The sequence below is a fragment of the Centropristis striata genome, chromosome 8 (genome assembly GCF_030273125.1).
Source record: "Centropristis striata isolate RG_2023a ecotype Rhode Island chromosome 8, C.striata_1.0, whole genome shotgun sequence".
NCBI classification, from domain to species: Eukaryota; Metazoa; Chordata; class Actinopteri; order Perciformes; family Serranidae; genus Centropristis; species Centropristis striata.
Window position 1 is genome coordinate 5,860,795 of NC_081524.1, and position 21,204 is coordinate 5,881,998.

The window sequence follows — 21,204 nt, forward strand, 5'->3', positions numbered from 1 at the left end:
ATTCATACTGGTGGCAGAGGCTAACCTAAATGGTACCACCTGCCACCATTGGGAATTCATTCACACATCGATAAACAGCATCGGGAGCCATTTGGGGTTCAGTATCTTGCTACTTGATACTTGGACATGTAGGCTGCCATGGTCAGGGATTGAACCACCAACCGTCCAATCAGTAGGTGACCACTCTACCAACTGAGCCACAGCCTCCTCAATGACTAACCCTCTGGAGTCCATCTATTTATTGAAAAAACACATGTTTTATTTTCAGTAACAACTTTATTTATATATGATATGTAGACAAGCTGAGAAAGCCATTTGAAAGTTCAATCATAGGAGCTTTCACAGTGTGCCATTTATGTTTCTAGACCATTTTTAAAATGAGAATTTTCTTTCTACAATGAAAACTATTACTATTTCTGCTGTTTTTGTGTGTATGAATGGTAAAAAAAAAAAAGGTACATTTCCATAGAAACCTGTGTCTTTTGTTTGTATTTTCGGTTCCTGGCAGCTTTATACTTTATTTAAAATAAATTTAAAAATCTGACTGATAGCCAAGTTCGTGTGGAGAAAAAGGAGCCATGCATGTGATGTAAGGACAGACTGAAAGATGCTAAACAGAGACAGAAACGAATGCATAAGAAGTTGAACCAAAATCTCCTGGACTCCAGAGGTTTGATATGAGCAAAGTATATCAGGATGGAAAGAAAGAAAAGAAAAAAACTCTTATTCATCCCTATTAGCCTTTCAGCTGATAACCTCTTGGAATGCAAGTTCAATTAATCCTGGTTTTATGTGATCCAGCACTTTTTCACTGTTTGCTAATGAACTAATTATAAGGTTGTAAAGCATGTCTGTATTATTTAAATCGGCTAGTTAAACATAACTAAACAGCTGAGAAAGCCCAGTAAGCACGATGATAATGACTGCATCATCACTCTTTACTAAAACGTGACCACTCGCTCCGTGGCTATTAGTAACCCACAGGGACTGGAGACCAAGGCTAACGGTGAACCAAGAGACACAAAATGGCGCTCCAGCAGACTGGTCATTCCCAGGTGGTCTCCCAATGTTGCTGAGTCAGCACAACTAGCCACGACATCAAGGAGCTGGGGTAGGGTTTCACAGGCCGCACACTCAGCAATCTAAGCATGCCACACACACACACAACTGCTCAGTACACACCCACAACTGCTAGCAATTATTTATAACTCATTCAGACTTGTGGCTCGTGGCTGCAGTGATGGCACCTGACCCTGAGGTTAATGCCCAGACAAGACGGGTATTATTTTAAAAGCATACATCCCAACATCCCCAGACATGAATATTCAGCATGTTTTTATAAGCAGGTGGATGTTTCCGTGGGCTTTCATGTCTATTATACATTATAAGCAGTAAGAACAATCACTTTTTTTTTTTTTTTTAAACTGTTGCACAACTGATCCCCCACAACTGCAGAAATACTTAACCCTAAGAAGATGGGTTCATACGAAGAAGAAAAGCATTACGTTTGCTTAGAAAATCGAGAGGGGCCTGCCAAAATGTGAAATGACTGTGATGGATATCTCAGAGGTCATTTCCAGTATATACAGCCATTTTTTCCTTTCTCAGACACATCTCCGTGGCAACGTGTAAACAGTGCCCTCATTCCCCTGGACCATAAACCTCTTGGCAGTGATGTTTAGCTCTCGTTTCATCCTGCGCAGCCCTGACTGAGGATACAACCCTGCATTTTATCAGGGATGCTGTGGCAAAGTGAAAAGTGTTGTGCCATGAAAAACATCAAACCCATCAGGGAATATCATATTAATACATCCCAAACTTCATCATTCATTCAGGGAGATTTTAGACTTCCTGGCTATTTTTAAAGAGGAGCAGCTGTAAGAAAATCAGGTCAAACGTACCAAAAATAAACTAGACAATCCCAAATCCCACCAGTGCATACAGTTAAATGCATACTATTATATGTGTATTTTAAATCGCCACGCAGTAAAATCCCACAGCATAAAACCAAAGATCTAAAAATAGACGTGATAATGTGAGTTGACCTCTGAAACATCCCTGTGCACCATTTTCCTGTCATAAAAACATAATGTCTTCTTCCTTTTCTCTGGTATGCACTGTGAGGAAGCAAATGCGGGGTTCATTTCCTACTGGGCAACAACCCCTGTAGAACCTGATAATGTAATAAATTCCCGATAATGTAATAAAAATCTGCACTTGAGTCCCGTGAAAATGTAATAAAACCTGATAATGTAATAATTTCCCGATAATTTAATAAAGTGCATTTCCCAATAATGTAATACACTTTTTACCAATAATGTAATAAAGTATAACACCAAGCTCCTTTAGATTTCAAGAAGCTGTTGAATGCATTTGTTGTGATGGATACCTCGTTTGTGAAAAACGGATGAATGGGTCAAAAGTTAATAAACATTGACCTTTGACCTGTTGGTGCCGCTAGAGCTCTTGAGCTAGAGTTGATACACAGTATCACCACTTGAACCCAAGTAATTAGTGGTCTGCTGTTAAATTATTACAATATTGGGGAATTATTACATTATCAGGACTTGTGAAATGAAGGCTAACCTGATAATGTAATAACCTCCCATTAATGTTATACTTTATTACATTATTGGTAAAAAAGTGTATTACATTATTGGGAAATGCACTTTATTACATTATCAGGTTCTACAGGGGTTGTAGAACCTGATAATGTAATGAATTCTCGATAATGTAATAACCCCGATAATGTAATAAAAATCTTCACCTGAGTCCATTGAAAATGTAATAAAACGTGATAATGTAATAACTTCCCGATAATGTAATAAAGTGCATTTACCAATAATGTAATACACTTTTCTTTTTTTTTTTTTTACCAATAATGCAATAAAGTATAACATTATTGGGAGGTTATTACATTGTCAGGTTAGCCTTCATTTCGCAAGTCCTGATAATGTAATAATTCCCCAATATTGTAATAATTTAACAGCAGACCACCCATTACTTGAAATCTAAAGGTGCTTGGTGTTATACTTTATTACATTATTGGTAAAAAGTGTATTACATTATTGGGAAATGCACTTTATTACATTATCGGGAAGTTATTACATTATCAGGTTTTATTACATTTTCAATGGACTCAAGTGCAGATTTTTATTACATTATCGGGTTTATTACATTATCGGAATTTTTTTTTACATTATCAGGTTCTACAACCCCTTTCACCAGTGTGCGGTCCGTAACAATGAGGATGTCCAAGTCAGTATATGCACACACACACACACACACACACACACACACACACACACACACACACTCTGTGCTTCTTCCTGTTGCCCCAAACAGAGACATCTCTGGGACTTCTCAGGGAGACGGTCACACACATTTGCAAACATGCAGTCATAATGAAAAAGCATTATGTCTAAACACACTCACACAGAAATACTGCAGAGGCGCAGACACACCTGCAGCCCCGTGCACGAGCAGTCACACAACTATGTGCCTTTGCATGCACACACACACATAGTGAACACACAAAGCTGAGGGTAGATAGGGGGATCAAACAAAAAATAAACACAGCAGCCAAACTGGGAGACAATGGGCGACTTGTGCAGGAAGAGCAGACACAGTGAGCAGCTGCATACACACACCACCAGTTTGTTCAAGTCCCTTTGTGGGGACTTCCCCTCGGGTGTAATTACTGCTCATATTCACAATCCCCGGCTTTTCTGCTCGCATAAATGAAGCTGATAAGATCAAACAATTTGATGTATTTAGGAAATGAGTTTCAAACAAAGTGGGAAGATCTTGGTTATGACAATCCAAACACACTGAATAGACGATGAATTCAAACCAGACTGAAGCTCCGGGGCCGACTACTGCCAAGCCACCCCCTTTAGTCCTCCAGCCTCACCAGCAGAACAGAAGATGGAAGCTTTACTTATTCAAACAATGATGTCATCATTGGGGAGACTACTGGTGGTGAGAGAGATTTAAGTGCAAAGGATGATAAAATCAGTTTCCATTCAGACTCTACTGGAGATACTATAAATTTCCCCTGATAATTCTGCAAACTGCAGCGAAAAAAGAGCTGGACGCTGTAGGAACATATCTCTCTTGACCTAATTTTTATGATCCCAGAGAGGGACAACCTCCTTTTCCTTTCTGTCACTCTCCCTGTTTGCTTTGACCTCTATATAGGTTACTGAGGAAGGAGTGCATTGGATGCCCTGGCAGCTCATTTTTGCACATTGGAAACCAAACTAGGGGTGTGCCATATCGTATCATTCACGGTTATACCGGTATATTCTTTTTACGAGTAAAAAAAAATGCATATCATGATATTGGCAACATTCATCTTCTTGACATACTGGCATAAGGGTTTCCCCTTAAGAACCTTTATTCTCCTTTACAATATTTCATTAAAATATACACTGATCTTAATCATTGCATATTTTATTGAAATATTGTAAAGGAGAATAAAGTTTCTTAAGGGGAAAGCGTTATGCCACTATCAGTGTATATGATGGAATAGTGGCATTGGAATCTGTGAGAGGCACCAAATTTGGGCTTTTATGAAAAAATATTCTCCAGGGTGCATGCCCTGGACCCCCCTAGTTGTTGTTTTTTAATTTTATTATTATTTGCTAATACTCAAGAGTATTTTTTTTGTATTTGGCAACTGTTTGATGATTTGCACGTAATATTTAAGATTTAATTATTTTTATTAATCCCAATGCCCACTTTACACTACATTTTAGATTTATGATTGATTTTTATTTTGTTGAATGTTTTTTATTCATTTATATGGACTAAAAAAAAAATCACATTTTCGATATATTTCTCAGTGTTTTGTAATATCGTCAAGAATATCGTTACCGCAAAAATACCCTGAAATATCATAATAATCTTTTAGGGCCTGTAGAACCTGATAATGTAATAAATTCCTGATAATGTAATAAAAATCTGCACTTGAGTCCATTGAAAATGTAATAAAACCTATATAATGTAATATACATTATTGGGGTTATTACATTATCAGGAATTTATTACATTATCAGGCTCTACAGGGTGGTCTGCTGTTAAATTATTACAATATTGGGGAATTATTACATTATCAGGACTTGCGAAACACATTATTTACATTATTGGTAAAAAGTGTATTACATTATTGGGAAATGCACTTTATTACATTATCGGGAAGTTATTACATTATCAGGTTTTCTTACATTCTCAATGGATTCAAGTGCAGATTTTTCTTACACTATCGGGGTTATTACATTATCGGAAATTTATTACATTATCAGGTTCTACAGGGCCATATCGCCCAGCCCTAAACCAAACACACACTGATGAATTGCCACATAATCAGGAAGTGCATGTGTGAGTGGTCCACTATTGGAGGTGGGTGACCCGAGGGTCATTTATCCCCCCTCGTGGTGCCGCCACCAGAAGGTCCCTGCTCTGAAATGCAGCAGGCAGGCCGTGTGGCTGGAATGAGCTCACTTCAAAAGGCGTCCATAAATCATGCTGCCATGCATCCTGCAGGACCGACTCCACCCTCCAGCCTCCCCTTTCCTTTTTTCTCTGCTGCTGTCTCTCCAGTCTTCAGGTTCAACTAGTCCTTGAGTCTTTGTGCTGATTCTTACTTGGGGTTTTTCTTCCGCCCACACCACCAGGATGGTCTTATTTGATTGTGTGGTAACCTAGCAGTGAGCAGGTCATGTAGGAATCAATCAAAGCAGAGGAACAAGGGAGCGGCGGAGTGGTTGTGGTATAGATGTAAACATGTTCTCACATAAAACCGATTAGCACTGGCATCAAAAGCAATACTCCCTTTGCTACACTGTAAAAAATGTCCCGTTGTTTTTACAGAAAAAAAACTGGCAGCTGTGGTTACCAGAATATTTCCGTAAAAAATACAGTACATGTCAACATCTTTACAGAACAACCGGTAACGCTTTATAATAAGGTCCTTTATAACCATTAATTAACAAGTAATAAGGCATTGTTCTCGCTTTAGATCCCTTTAGCTGCAAAAAGCATAGTTAACTTATAGTTAACTTATAATAGATGAGTAATAAAATATATTTTAATATCAATAAGCAAACAAAATAAGATTAATAAAGGCATGGCAAAGACATAATGGGTGGCTCATGGGTGTTTGTAATGCCATTATTAACACTTATATAAGCTTATAAACACACAATAATGTTAATAGGCATCTTGTAAGGACTTACAAGGGCCTCATTACTTGTTAATTAATGGTTATTACAAGGACCTTAAGATAAAGCGTTACCGAGCAACTTGTAAATTTTACATCCTATAACTGTAGTAATTTAAAAAAAAAAATTCAAAGTTGTAGAATATACCGCCCTTTACTGCTAATTTAACAGAATGATGCTGCTTTTATAATTATTTATGCAAAATGTACATGCATGCATGATTTTGCTTATTGTGCATTGAATACCAATAAATTAACATTCAAATATTATTTATTGTACACTGAATACCAGTAAAATGTACAAGTTGTTCTGTAAAGTTGTTAACATTTGTACTTTATTTTTTGCAGAATTATTCTGGCAACCACAGCAACCATTTTTTTTCTGTAAAAGCAACAGCGTTTTTTTAACAGTGTACACAAGGGAACGGATCTCTGTGGATTTATCGGAGGTTCACTTAAGTCTCGAGAAGAGCTGCAAGTTCAGAAATCCTATAGCTAGTTTCTCGACTTTGCCAGAACAAAGCTGCAATCCGTCAGGTCCTTATCTCCCAGTGTCACACACTGGGATCTCTTTATCATGCAGCCATGCAAAACACCATTCATCTTCCCCGCCTAATTCATTATCAGCGATAAAATGCAAAGTCCCAGCTGCAGTTGTTAAATGGAGAGACGACGTGAAAACAGGTGCTTTGGTAAACACTGATAGCGTGGTTGAATTATGTTGCATCCCGAGCAGACCTGTCTATCTCTTTCAATCTATTAACCACAAGGCTCGCCCGACTCTTGTCCGACCTCATTCTGCTTTTATCCTGCTTCTCTTTCCTATACTGGAGTATTCTTGGCTTCCAGGGATGTGGGAACGTTGCTGAACACAAAACAGACACAAACAAAGTTAGAAGCTAGTTGAAGAAGGCTCTCGCAATGGCCCTGTAGAACCTGATAATGTAATAAATTCCTGATAATGTAATAACCCCGATAATGTAATAAAAATCTGCACTTGAGCCCATTGAAAATGTAATAAAACCTGATAATGTAATAACTTCCCAATAATGTATTAAAGTGCATTTCCCAATAATATTATACACTTTTTACCAATAATGTAATAAAGTATAACACCAAGCACCTTTAGATTTCAAGAAGCTGTTGAATGCATTCGTTGTCATGGATACCTCGTTTGTGAAAAACAGATGAACGGGTGAAAAGTTATTAAACATTCAACTTTGACCTGTTGGTGGCGCTAGAGCTCTTGAGCTAGAGTTGATACACAGTATCACCACTTGAACCCAAGTAATGGGTGGTCTGCTGTTAAATTATTACAATATTGGGGAATTATTACATTATCAGGACTTGCGAAATGAAGGCTAACCTGATAATGTAATAACCTCCCATTAATGTAATACTTTATTACATTATTGGTTAAAAAAAAAAGTGTATTGCATTATTGGTAAATGCACTTTATTACATTATTAGGAAGTTATTACATTATCAGGTTTTATTACATTTTCAATGGACTCAAGTGCAGATTTGTATTACATTATCGGGAATTTATTACATTATCAGGTTCTACAGGCGTCTTCATCCATTAAGTGAAGTCTAAATGTATGTTAGACATCATGTAAATGTACAGGATATATGGCTCTGCAGAATCCAGTGGCGCTGGTATATGAAGGATAAAAGCTGCATGGCACTAACTTACACGCTGTGTGCAGCAGAACTGTAATACTCCCTGACAGATCACCACAAGCATGACGTGGTGTGACCAATGACCATCATCATGCACGATTTCTCATACTATGGGACACTTTCTGTCTCCAGCAATCATTAAACCTTAAACAGTTTCCACTCACCAGTGTTGAGAAAGCGTGCGATGGGGATGAGGGATGGGGTTTTTTTTAAAGGGGGGTTGAATACTTCCACGGTGAAGTCATGGTGCTTGTGTCATTGGCCCTGTGCTGTGCTTTGCTCACCGTCTGGCCCCCATTTTACCCATTGATCTCATTTCCATTGCCAACATTGGATGTGGTTCTGTTTGAAGCGAAATGTTTAGGCCTATTAAAGCACTGACAGAATTGCAAACGTATGGTGGACCTTAGGAAAAGTAAAGAAGAAAACAACTTAGTGATGTTTGCCAGATTCCTGAGAGGCTCGGAGTAAACACAATGTACAGTTTTTTGCAGCGCTCAGTGAGATGGGAAAACCTAAATACACCTGGTGTTAACGAGCTCTGAGCTGGTTTTATCTAATGTTAATTAAACCTCTGAAGTCCAGTAGATTTTGGTTCAAATTTGTCAACTTCCTATGCATTCATTTTTGGAACCTGGTCTCACAGGAATCCGTGAAATAGCCACGGAGTCAGAGATATGAACACAGTTGAGATTTATTGGGATTTTTGTATGCAAACTCTCAAAAGCCAAAGAGCTAAAGCAAATAATGCAAACTGTGATTTTTTTTTTTTTTTTACTTTTGCACTGAAGTTGTGACTCTTCCAAATCTTCTCAACCCTAAAACTAAACCCTTCTTTTTTTTTATACCTAAAGGTAAATTGAGGGAAATGGTTCAATTAAAAAAAAAGGTAAAGTATGATCATGCAGTAAACACATCCAAAAAATCCAAAGAATCCATACTGGTTTTTAAGAAAGACATTGTGAACAGAACATTTAAGTTGCTTCCATACTTTTGGCCTCTAGTGTACATTCAGATTGGAGGCAGAGATGTGTTACATTTGCTCTTCGCTGCTGCTAATGCGGTCAAGCACCATCCTTGTAGGTGGTTTGGCTGAATGCCCAACACATATACACTACATCAAGCTGTGAGTTGTAATGGGGGTCTGTATCTGTCACATAATTCCTCCAACATCACAGGGATGACTTCATTTCCAAGCATAACTGCAAAGAGCTATACCGGAACTCTTAACACTCAGATAAGACAAAATACACCACGCTATCATTAACTTCAAGAAGAGAAATCTACACCTGACTGAAGACTTTATTAAGGGCAGATTGTCTGTTGTTTCTTTAGTGATTCTCCGAAGGATAAAGGGTTTTGAATGGCAGGATGAAAGACTTTTCCAGAGACACAAAAATACATTTATTTTAGGGCTGAAGATACCACTGACGACAACGAGGTCCAGAGATCTGTAATTTTTGCCTTTCAAATTAAATTAAATTGCTACAAAAGTACATTAAGTCACTGTTCTTCTACTTCACTGTACCATCTGTATTGCTGTACCACATGTGCAGCAGCGAGTGCTCTTATGTGTACCCATCTATGCTTTTCCAGCTGTGGAAGAGACACAGAGACAGCGTTTTTTTTCATATGTAATAAAATGTATTTATGATTATACATATGTGTTTTTGTAATCTTTAACTATGGTGAAAGCTAAACCAAAGCATGGCAGCAGGAGAAGACTGCATTTCTTAAATATGTAGCTAAAACACATAATACAGTTAAAAATGATTTTTTAAAATGGATTGAGAAATGGAAAAAGTCTTTTGGTCCATACATCTCAGATGCATGCACATAGTAGAAATATCAGGGGAAAAAATGCATGCAAGGAACTCTGGAACTGGGTAAAAACAATTGTCTAACTACAGCCCAAATGGCTTTATTTTGTGGAACATGGATGTGTAGGCAAAACTGGATAAAGTGTTGGAGGTTGGGCCCCATTCATTCCTATGAAAGTTGCACAATGGCGCACGAAAAAGCTGCATAGAAATCAATGAATCTTCTGCCGCCCTGCTAACTTGAATGGGGATAAATGGACTAAAGGAATACAATTCTGATGGTGAAATGAGTCATTTTGTGAGGATTTTGTGATTTTGTGGGGGTTGTGAGGTTCAAAAAAACAAATCCACTGATGAGAATGTAGATTCTGAGAATATGTCTAGATTCTGAAAATATGTTTAGATTCTGAGAATATGTCTAGATTCTGAGAATATGTCTTTTTGGTGCCCTGGTTTCACTTGATCCAATAGTTGTAATTCCACCATTTGGCAGCTAGGAAAATTGGCTTCAAAGCCTGGAGCTCTTCCTGGGGGCTTGATCTTGATCTGGAGGGTCTTTCAACACTAGATGATTACACTAACAGTCAAAGCAAAACAACAACAACAACAACGTCAGTATGTCCTGGTCCTGGAGGTCTGTGAATCATTTGGATCTCCCTCTGGACTGAGTTATGTCCGATTACTTCAAACATCCTGAGCTCCATATGATCTGTTGGTTGTAAATACCCTGTCAAACAAAGCACTACTTCACCATTGTGTTCTCATTGCACCACTTTCAAGAACTCCAATTACACGAGGTGAATGAGAGCTGACGCCGAATGCTCGAGGAGTCACAACATGTTCCTTCTCTTGTGTACATTTGTTGTGATAAGGGTAAATAGTTTCTGCACACTAATAGAAACTTTTCCAAGATGGAGAGGTGCTGCACACAGAGTAAACTATACACAGTAGGGACTTGCATTTGTCTTCAATTACGCTTTTCTGTGACAGCCCGTTGACAGATGCGCCCACAGGCAATAATAGTGTACTCAGGCCACTCCTCTCTTCATCCCATCCTTTCATTCTTTTTCTCCCAACTTCACCTGAAGAAGCCAAGAAATCCCTCCCCAGCTCTCCGTCTCTGTCGTAAATCACCGCCATCGTCTCATCGAGGAGCTGACGTCCTTTTATAGCCACACCAAGGACACTTTCTGCCATTTATGGCTCCTTCAAGGCACCGAACGAGGGCCGTTTAGTATCCCGTGAAGGTGAGGGAACACAGGGAAGCAAAGGAGGCCAAGAAACATCCTGCCCGCTTCCTACTCGCATTCAATGCAACTTTGACAGCTTGACAAATTAGTGCCAAAGTGTGCCCGAGCTGTGCCAAGTCCACTCTTTTTTGTGTATTATGAAAAAGGTGCACTTGTCATATACAGTTCAATTTACGGACTAGTGACTGACATAAATCCACACCACAGTGTACGTAGCACGTCTGGCTTGTCTAAGCCTGTCTCCTCTGCAGAGACTATTGTCTCTCCACCAGAGCCATAGAGACGAAAATGAGAGGGTGAGACAAAGTGTGCGAGTGTGTGTGCCTGTTCCTGTAAATACTAGTGAGCAAAAGCCATAGTGGGAAAGAACGTTGATGAGAGAAGGATGGTGTAAGACATTCTGGATAAGGAGTCGCATTCTTGATCGCTCGCTAGTTTCATCATGCAGAGCAGGCATTTTAACAGTGTTTACTTACAGCGAGGGGAATGCTCTCGCTCACAGCTGCACTCCAAATAAACACTCTTGTATTTATCAGAGACAAGATAATACACATCTAATCAGGACGAGTAACTGCTCCTCATGCACTCCAACAAGTCAGGTCCTTCTGGTTCAGCCCTGATTGTGCAACACAGAGAGCATAAGTGCACATTTGAATAAAAATGTGCACATGTTAAACGCCAACACTTTGCCAAACACCCACACTCTCATGACTACACTTCCTCTGCCATGATGTCACAGTCTGGGTTCATTCTTTGCAGATGTGGGAGCCTGCCCTATTAAGTGTCTGGGAAGCAATCAACACTAATGCAGTTGGCATTGTGGCAAACTGAAGTTACAAGCCATATAAAGACACAACTACCACAGCAGCGGGGGGTGGACGTGTGGATACAGAAGTGGCATGGTGGAACAAACAAAGCACGTTTACAGTGCCAAGGCTTAATTACCTCTCCGAGACATCTGCTATGAGAACAGAGTCCTGCTAGCATGTTGTTGTGGGGAAATACTTTGCTAAGAGCCCAGTCTCTCAGGACTTTACAGTGTTTTGAAAGGTGACATTTTGAGCCCGGAGCGTTGTTGCCTTGTTGAAGGCCTGCTGTGTATCACTGCGTGGTTAAGGACTGCATGCCACATGCTCTCAAATTATTGCCCAATTAAGCCAGTGTACAAGAACATCCAATGGGAAGGATGACGACATTGCTGCTCCCACAGAAATAAAACCACTCTGTCAGTGCTATGTAGGCTGACGGTTGTTGTTAAATTACTGTAGACTTAGTCATGCTATAGCTTATTTCTATTAGAAGTAGGGCTGGGCAATATATTGATATTACATTGAGATTGTGATATCAGACTATGAGCAATACTTTTTCTGAAAATGGAAACAAACAACTATAGTTTCAGTGCTTGAGACTATGAAGTCACCCCACCAATTGTACATTGGACGTACAAGAAAGACTTGCAGGAGTTTCGGAAATTTGGTTGGGTTTAGATTGGACGCCATGAGAAACTTCAATATCTACTCCTCATTTTGTAATAATCTCCACATATTTGTCTGTTCATTTGCTTTAATAATACATTTTTTAAGTTCTAAAGAGACTTTATGGACACCCTGTATATCAAAATCTCATTGTGTAAATATTTTGTGAGAACACCAATAGTCAACCACACAATATCATTATTGAGGTATTTGGAAAAAAAAAATATTGTGACACTTGATTTTCTCCATATCACCCAGCCCTAATTCAAAGTTTCAATTTAAAGATACTATGGAGGACATGTGGTGTCAGTCAGTAAATCCTGTAAATTATGTTTCAAATCAAGAACAATTTGTTTATGTTAATGGTTGTACTTCTTCCAGAGCCCAGTTAACATATGGTGTCCCTCAGGGTTCCATACTTGGTCCGTTACTGTTCCTTGTTTACATTAATGACCTTGCAACTGTTTAGAAGTTACAATTTAAAGATACTATGGGGGACATGTGGTGTCAGTCAGTAAATCCTTGGTTTGAGTCTAGAAAAAGTGGTTGAGATCTACCCATTTTGCATATCACAATGTGTATGTTGGGTATAAATTATTTTTTTATTTGTTTGTACCTTTGAGGCCCTTCCCCGCCCATCTTCACCTACTCTGCCAGTCTCTCCTTGGGTTATACCTCCTCAAACCTTCATGAGAGCCAACCCGCAAAAACGTGCATTAATCAGCCACCAGACCCAAACTGTAAACCGCCAACTTTCTGCATGGAAGCACATTGTCAGGACTGAGACATTGGGCTTTTAAATCACAATGTTGGGCTCAGCGGTCGATGACTGTCAGCCACCGGCGATGGATGTTAGCATCGTGTATCAGCCCAACCCTAGTCAATAAAGCAAACAGCAATTTAATGGTGCTCCACTTGTGACAGAAGCCTAGATAATTGTAGGTCAGTGGACCAGTGATTCCCTCAATGACAATATTATCCAGGGGAAGATCACTCTCTTATCCCTGATATAAAGATGTGGTGTTACAGTATGAAGTGTAAGCCTTGGCTCGTTACTGTGTCATCTCTCTGAGCAGAGATCTATCAGGATGAAATAACATCTTATTACCTCGCGTACTGGAGAAATTCTCCTCACCCAACATTCTTCTCCTCAAGTGCCTCCATTAACCATAGGTTATCCTATGATTTAGCCATTAGCCACAGCCCAACATAACCATTACTTATATGAATTCATAATACACATCACATTACCAGTTGTATAAAAACCACTGCAATTTGTCTGCAGACTTCAAATTTGTGCTTCCCTCTCTCTCTCTCCTTCTCCATGCTGCTTGATGTGACTTTCTTAGTTGGTTTTGGAGGGCAGTTTGCTGACAAAATATATCCAGCTGTCATGCTTATTTATGGACTTTCGCGACATTTATTTCCTGTGTAGAAATGTACTGTTTTCTCAGGTCTTTCATGGTTGCCAATGTATTGAGCAAGCTGTAAGATTGTGCAATTCCAGATAGATTTTCACACGTATTGAGAGTTGAGGGAGTTCTGAGGAAAAAACCAAGACTGGTTTGTCTGGGATCGTGTTCCCAGGAACAAATTAAGTCGGGACAGGCACATGATGGAGGACGTACGTTTTGCATCATAGCATTCCTTTCATCAACGCCTGTGAATTTGTACATGCCATGCTCTTCTGTTGGAGCGTGACCCGGCCCTCCTCCCTTCAGGCGAGGGTGCAGGGTAACAGTCACGCCTGACTCACACCTTTCCTCTGCACAACTTCATAACATGAGCGAATGTGATGATGCAGCAGTGAATCGACAGAATTTCTGCACCCAAACAACATCTGTTTCATGTGAGACAGAGCGAGGGAAACACTGATAAGTACCGGGGGGGCACCATTTACCCTTAATAGGACACTCATTGAAATACTTGCAAATTCCAAATTTCAACCCTAGAGAATATTGGAGGACATTACATACTGACAGACTGTGTAAAAAAAACAAAAACATACAGACCCGGGGGAGGGGGGTAATATTTTGAGAAAAAAGTTTACGAGATTAATGTGGTGAATCTATGAGAAAAAAATGTGCAGATTTATGAGATTTAAAGTGGTGAATCTGCGAGAAAAAAGTTGTTTTTCCCCCCATTTTTTTCTCTTAAATCTGTGACTTTTTTTCTTGTAGATTTGCCACTTTAATCTAGTAAATTTGCAACTTTTTGCTCTAAATATTACACCCCCCGTCATAGTCAAGTTCTCCTGGTACAAGTCACTGAAGAATAACTCTGTTTGTACGACTGTTTCTTGCATATTTTTTTTCTAAATTTTTCATTTTCACATTGGAGATCGAGGTCAATAAAGTTAATATTATTATATTATCATCATACTGATTGGTCAGCTGTCATGGTGTCATCGTCTGTGACGTAGTCTGATCTTTCCTGATTAGCTGGAAGAAATCCATGTGGTTCTACGACCAAACAGAGAGACATGGGGACCCAGTTGGATATCCCCTGAAGTTACCAAATATAGAGTTCTTCGCCCGATAAAGGGTGAATTAAATGTGTAATAAATATAAGAGACAGGCGAGGCCAATATCAAGTGAAAGGTGGAACGAGGCAAAGCCCATTCTTTCATAACATATAATCAGTTTGTATTAAACTAGTAAGCTTGTGGTTATGAGGCATGTGCAATTCTGTGCTTACAATTTGGCATTTCCTTTGAAAACAGCACTTCCTTTGAGAGGAGCAGGTAAGTGCTAGGTATAGGCCTGTAATTGTATCACTAAAGGAATGTAATTACCCCATTAGCACAGAGTCAGTTACCTTTTACACACCATAGCTGCCTATATAAAGTTTATGTTCTCTTTGCGTAAAATCTCGCATGGAGTGTAGAGGGAAAGAGAGAAAGAAGAGAGGGAAGGAGAGAGAAGCAGGATGAGTGGATTGTGAAGGGGGTATATTACCTCCCACAGGGGCCCGGGCTCAACGGATCAAGTTTCAGACGTTTACCAACAAAGCATCCATGGAGGAAGTCTTGTGCCCCTCACAATAACACCACAGCACCTGGCCATCCCCACACAGGAAACCTGAGGTCACTTCCTCCCTTTCAGGGAATTCAGACACACTCCTGCTGCCAGCCACGCGCCCACACAGCCCATTGAAGAGGACGCTGACTAACAGGGGGAGAGACACGGAAACACACATACAACAAACTGAAGAGTACATGTGGATTTAGGAACCTGTTCTCACAGGAATCCGTGAAATAGCCACGGATTCGCTTAACTCAAAATCTGTGGAATAGCCACGGAATCACTCAAATTTCCGTGAAACTGACACGGATTTCGCTACAATGCAAGTTAATGACAGTCATATCCCGTGGCAAAAAAAACATGGCGGACAGTTCTCTCATTTTTAGTGAAAAAAATCAATATTTTGACTTAGTTTCTGCATAAAAATGGATTTTGATTACATTTCTAGCGAGAAATATATGTTTTATTTTCTAAATATTCACTCAGTGAATGTACATAATCACTTTGTATGTTGGAATAGCCACGGGATATGACTGTCAAATAAATAAATAAATGAAATAAATTTTGGGGTCTTTGTTTTTATCCTGGTGGTATCTCGAGTATCGGTATCGAGTTGAACATTTTAGTATCGTGACAACCCTACATACAAAAAACTGAAAAGTACATGTGGATAATGAGAAAATAACCAAGTGCTTTTTTGAAACAGTTCACACAAGTGCGAGAGAATTGTGTGCCAGACAGGTTCTGTTAACACCAAAGCAGAAAGTGTTCTAATTTCCCCTTTTTTGGACTCACATGTAGCACAGATGTGATGTTTTTTTAATCAGTCTGCAAGCTAAAAGCTGGATTGGGTTGCATTGTTTAATAGTGGTTGGAACCACATGAATAAGAAGGTTGAAAACAAGGTATGCACGCTAATAGCTTTGCTGGAATGTTCAGATTGTCAAAATTTGAGCAGAAATTAGGACACCAAGACATAAACACCTCCCTGTGGATCAGCAGATCATGACTAGAGAGACAAACATGCGTTGACCAAATGTGTTTGAAACGAGCAGATGATGAATTGTAGTCTGAAGTAAAAATCATCAGATATTATATTACAATTTAACTTGATTTTCAGTCAGTAAATCGTGTAAATTATGTTTCAAATCGAGAACAATTTGTTTATGTTAATGGTTGTACTTCTTCCAGAGTCCAGTTAACATATGGTGTCCCTCAGGGTTCCATACTTGGTCCGTTATTGTTCCTTGTTTACATTAATAACTTTGCAACCGTTTCTTCCACTATCTACCAATATTTTTTGCTTGTGAGACTTGATTTTCTCCATATCGCCCAGCCTTAATTAGAAGTTTTAATTTAAAGATACTATGGAGGACAAGTGGTATCATATTATATCATAATTGAACGCAGCTACACACAGAATGTGACAGAAAACAGTGGAAACAATACAAAGTGTCCTCAACAGACAGCTGCAAAAGAGAAGTGCTTCAACACAAATCTAAATTCTGCTCCCTAACCACCTGCAACCACTTGACCGCCGATTCTCCATCATTATCGTTGGCCTGGTTTCAAACGATGCCAACCCATAAAACCAGCCACAACCAGTCCGAGTCATTTAGTTACAGTCCCACTGCAGTTTGGAGCTGGCCGGGGTCCAACCACCACGCGGGGCTAACCTTTGAAAAACACTGAGACCTCCGAAGAATGTGACCATGGTCAATGAAACAGAGAGAGGGAGAGAGAGGGAGAGAGAGGAAGAGGAAGAAAGCAAACAAATACATTATACAGCCCGTGGGCTCTGTCGAGGCAAGCTTCCCAGATGCTAAATGGGACAGAATGACTGGCTTTTGGCTGCTGGGGGATTATTCCTGCTCGTTACTGTGACAAACAGTTTGTGTAAAAATAACCTGTCAGCGGCGAAAGCACAGCAGGATGCCTGAGAGACCAAATTCCTCCAAGGTGCAATTTCTGTAGTAACAGACAGAAAAGAGATCTGCAACATTAAAAGCAGGATTGTATCAATTGATTTGATTGACAGTTTAAAGAACAAAGCTGTTTTATACTTAAAAAATGTTCTATTCAAGTCCAACCTGCTTGAATTTCTGCATGTTCATTTCTTGACTCCATCCAGACTAGAAAACAAAGCAGCGTGGAGCCCTACTGTAAATTTACCTCTAAAGTTCTGGCTGTAAACTCCATGAGGCCAGTTTCAGTTTGATGATGATATACCAAGTAAAACTGGAGACAAGCTCAAATATATTTAGTATAAAATGATAGAACTGGATGCAACCCTCTTGTATGTTAGATTTGACACCCTTGTGTACATTTGCAAGATTTAAAATTCTTTATTGAGCATGATAGTGTTTTGAAAGTAAAAAAAGATTCAAAATCACATTTTATGTTGGACTAAAGGACTAAAAAAAAAGACACAAAATGACTAAAAAAAGACACAAAATTACCAAAAAAGACACAAAATGACTAAAAAATACACAAAATGACAAAAAATTACTAAAAAAAGACATAAAAAGACACAAAATGACCAAAAAAGAAACAATATGACTTACAAAGACACGAAAAGTATTCAAACATGGACAAAATTGCCCAAGACTCCAGAGGGTTAAGATCAATCTAAGCTTCCCAAATCAATATATTATGTTAACACTGAATCAGGTGACAAGATGAAATGTGAAACAGTTACAAAAATTCTGCTTTTTCCCTCATCTCCATAGAGCATTTTAGCATTTTTTTCTCTGACTGTTTTGGTTTTCTGGCCTGCAACTTTTTGTTCAGCCTCACTGCTCTTGTCAACCTCATTTCCAGCAGCTGCAGCAGCAAAAAAGTTTCGAATAATTCTCCTATGAACTGCTTGCAGAGCACAGGACATATGGCAGTTAGGAACAGTAAACCTAGTGGAGCATTTATGAGTAAAAAAGCCAGTTATTTCCATCAGGAGTTAATAGAGACTACAACAAAGTCACTACTGGACTTCCAGGTGCCCAGAAACACGACTAAACACGACAAGATATAGATATCATAAAATCAAATGTTCTTCCAATTGGAGCCAAGATAAAACTGTATGTAGTGAACTGTATCAGGCAAAAGAGCAACATTGACGTCTCTACTACAAACATGTAAAATCTTGATCAAATGTTCTCTTTTGGCAACACTTTGCCTCCCAGCCGTGCCCACGCTGCGCCCACATGACGCAACAGGTGGAAGAGCACAAAATCACCACGAGGATGACACTATACTACTATACGCTGTGATGTGATGATGCACACCCAAAACAAAACTAGGAGCTGCAGCACAGACACACCCTTCCCAGATGCACGCTGCCATATCCCACTTCCCGCTGCGCACAAATAAGACAAGTTTAGCCTGAGGGATTGTGCACTCCGAGGCCTTCACACATGCACCGCTCAGCTGGGAGCTTCTGAGACACAACAGTTGTTCTTTAATCCTTCCTCCGCACAGTTCAGTGGGTCACACGCTCCAATACAGTCCCCCTCTACACTGCAAAAAAAGCCAACTTGTATTTTTTGGCCTAAAACAGTGATTTAATTTGGTAAAACTTGGAAATATAAATTACTGACATTTAGGGCAATAATGTAAGTTAGCACAACAAAGGAATCCAGTTGTCTGCTCAAAAACAAGTTGGTGAGTTGTTGTTACTTATATCTTTAAGTTGGGGTTCAAAACAAGGGACAATAGTTCTGCTAACTCTTATTTCTTTGTTGTGAAATTTGGTCATTAGCGAAAGCTAGCGGCTAACTGACGCTAGTGGCGCTGCTTGTTACAGCTACAAGAGTAGCCATTGGCGTATCAATGCTAACTCAAAATTGTGGTCGCAACATTAGCTGACATTTCATAGCGGTGTTACAATCGTGCCAGAGAAATTCAGAGTTGAGCAAACTCAAAAACAAAACTTAAAATATTAAGTTTAATTGTCCAACTCAAAATTTTATCGAAGTTTGTTGCCTTGAAATTTTGAGTTCACCCAAACTTTTTTTTTTTTTGCAGTGTACACTCAATGGATGTTGTTTATTTGGTTTTTGTTGCCTCATTTGTGTGTGTGCATTATATTACAGAGAGGCATGAGTGCAGGTGTGAGGCTGAGTGGAGAGAAAGGCATAAACAAGGAAAACAGGAGAACACACAGGCAGACAGAAAAGGTCCAGACCCCTTCACTTGTCACAGGAAGTGGTTCCTCTTTCGTCAGGGTTTTACTTTGCAGGCTTCTCCGTAGGCAACGTGTTTGACTAAGGTGTGAAATATCAGGGCTTGTCATCAAGTCAAGCCCACGCCTGCTTTAATCACAACTCTGACAGATTTCTACTAAAATCTCTCAAAAATAAAAGTAGAGTGTAAACTTGATCTTACAGTGTTGAATGAAATGTCAACAGATCATAATTACTGTGCAACTAACCCTAGTTTAACTACTTATATCTACTACTATGACTAATATAACACTTAAATGGTTAAAAAAAAAAAGTTATTTTCATGTATTATAGATTCAAATAGTTGTTTACAAACTTCTTCATGCCAATCAGGACTCTGATTTTTTCTAAAAACTCTCAAAAATAAAAGCAGAGAGTGTCAAATGAAATGTTTACAGATCATAATTACTGTGCAACTAACCACAATTTAACTACTTATATCTACTATGACAAATACCACACTTTATTTATTTAAAAAAAAGTTATTTCCATGAATTATAGATTCAAATAGTTGTTTACAAACTTCTTTATGCCAATCACGACTCCATTTTTTACTAAAAACTTTCAAAATAAAAGTAGAGTGTAAACTTGATCTTACAGTGTTGAATGAAATGTTTACAGATCATAATTACTGTGCAACTAACCATACTACTATGACTAATATTACACTTTATTTATTAAAAAAAGTTATTTTCATGAATTATAGATTCAAATAGTTGTTTAAAAACTTATTTATGCCATCGATTTCATTATAAAATTCTTATAATGACGCTTTCAATGACATTTGGGACACATTCGTTTATTTCCCAACACAATTAAAACACTTTTCTAAGTAATTTTCCGAATATTTGACGTCAAATTAATCGCTTCGTGAAGGAGGTGGAAGAAGAGGTGGATAGTGCAATCGTAAAAGACAAAAAAAAAAAAAAAAAAAACCCATAGGTGTTAATGAAAAGTGGAGTCCTACCAGGAGTAATGTCTCAAGTCTGGAGGCACCTTCTGTAAGTTGGGAGTGAAAGCCGCTCAGATCAGATCAGGACTGAGAGCAGGTCCAGGTCCAGGTCCAGGTCCGGGTCCAGGTCTCTACTCCGGTGGCTCGGCAGCGTCGCTCGTCAGCTGTAAAACTTTTTGGGTTTCTTGTGACAGTAGTCAAATCTCTGCGGCGAAGAGTGATGCAGCTTGCCGGCTACATTTGTTCTACTACTGAGGAAGTTACTGGTGAGTCACTGGTCCCGCCCCCTAAAGCCCGGTCCCCCCTCCTCCTCCTGAGGCTTCACACAGAGGGGAGGATGATGGGAGCTCCAGCAGGGCCCTCCGGGTCTGGGGTGGCGTTTTTATTATTAGTTTAAACTTTGAAAATAGTAATTAGTTTAAACTTATGCTTGAAATCCTTGAAAATGCTTGAATTTAAATGTTGTATTTTCAAGGTTTAAAAAGTGCTTGGATTTTGGATAAAGTGCTTGTAAATGCTTGAAATTCTTACTGTATTTCTCTTGCAATCTGACTGTATCCA

The 21,204-nt window shown here is 39.1% G+C and overlaps 1 protein-coding gene across 2 annotated transcripts in view; it reads right to left on the reverse strand.

Annotated features, from left to right (window-relative positions):
* The window catches only part of fhl3a (four and a half LIM domains 3a), a 52,685-nt gene extending 31,690 nt beyond the window's left edge, over positions 1-20,995 (reverse strand). Inside the window, exon 1 of one of the 2 annotated variants that reach the window (XM_059339546.1) lies at positions 20,688-20,995. The gene's annotated coding sequence lies outside the window, so the exon portion shown is untranslated. Of the gene's footprint in view, positions 1-20,658 lie in introns of both variants that reach the window. The other variant, XM_059339545.1, reaches the window with a different exon arrangement.
* Between the last annotated feature and the right edge of the window lie 209 nt (positions 20,996-21,204).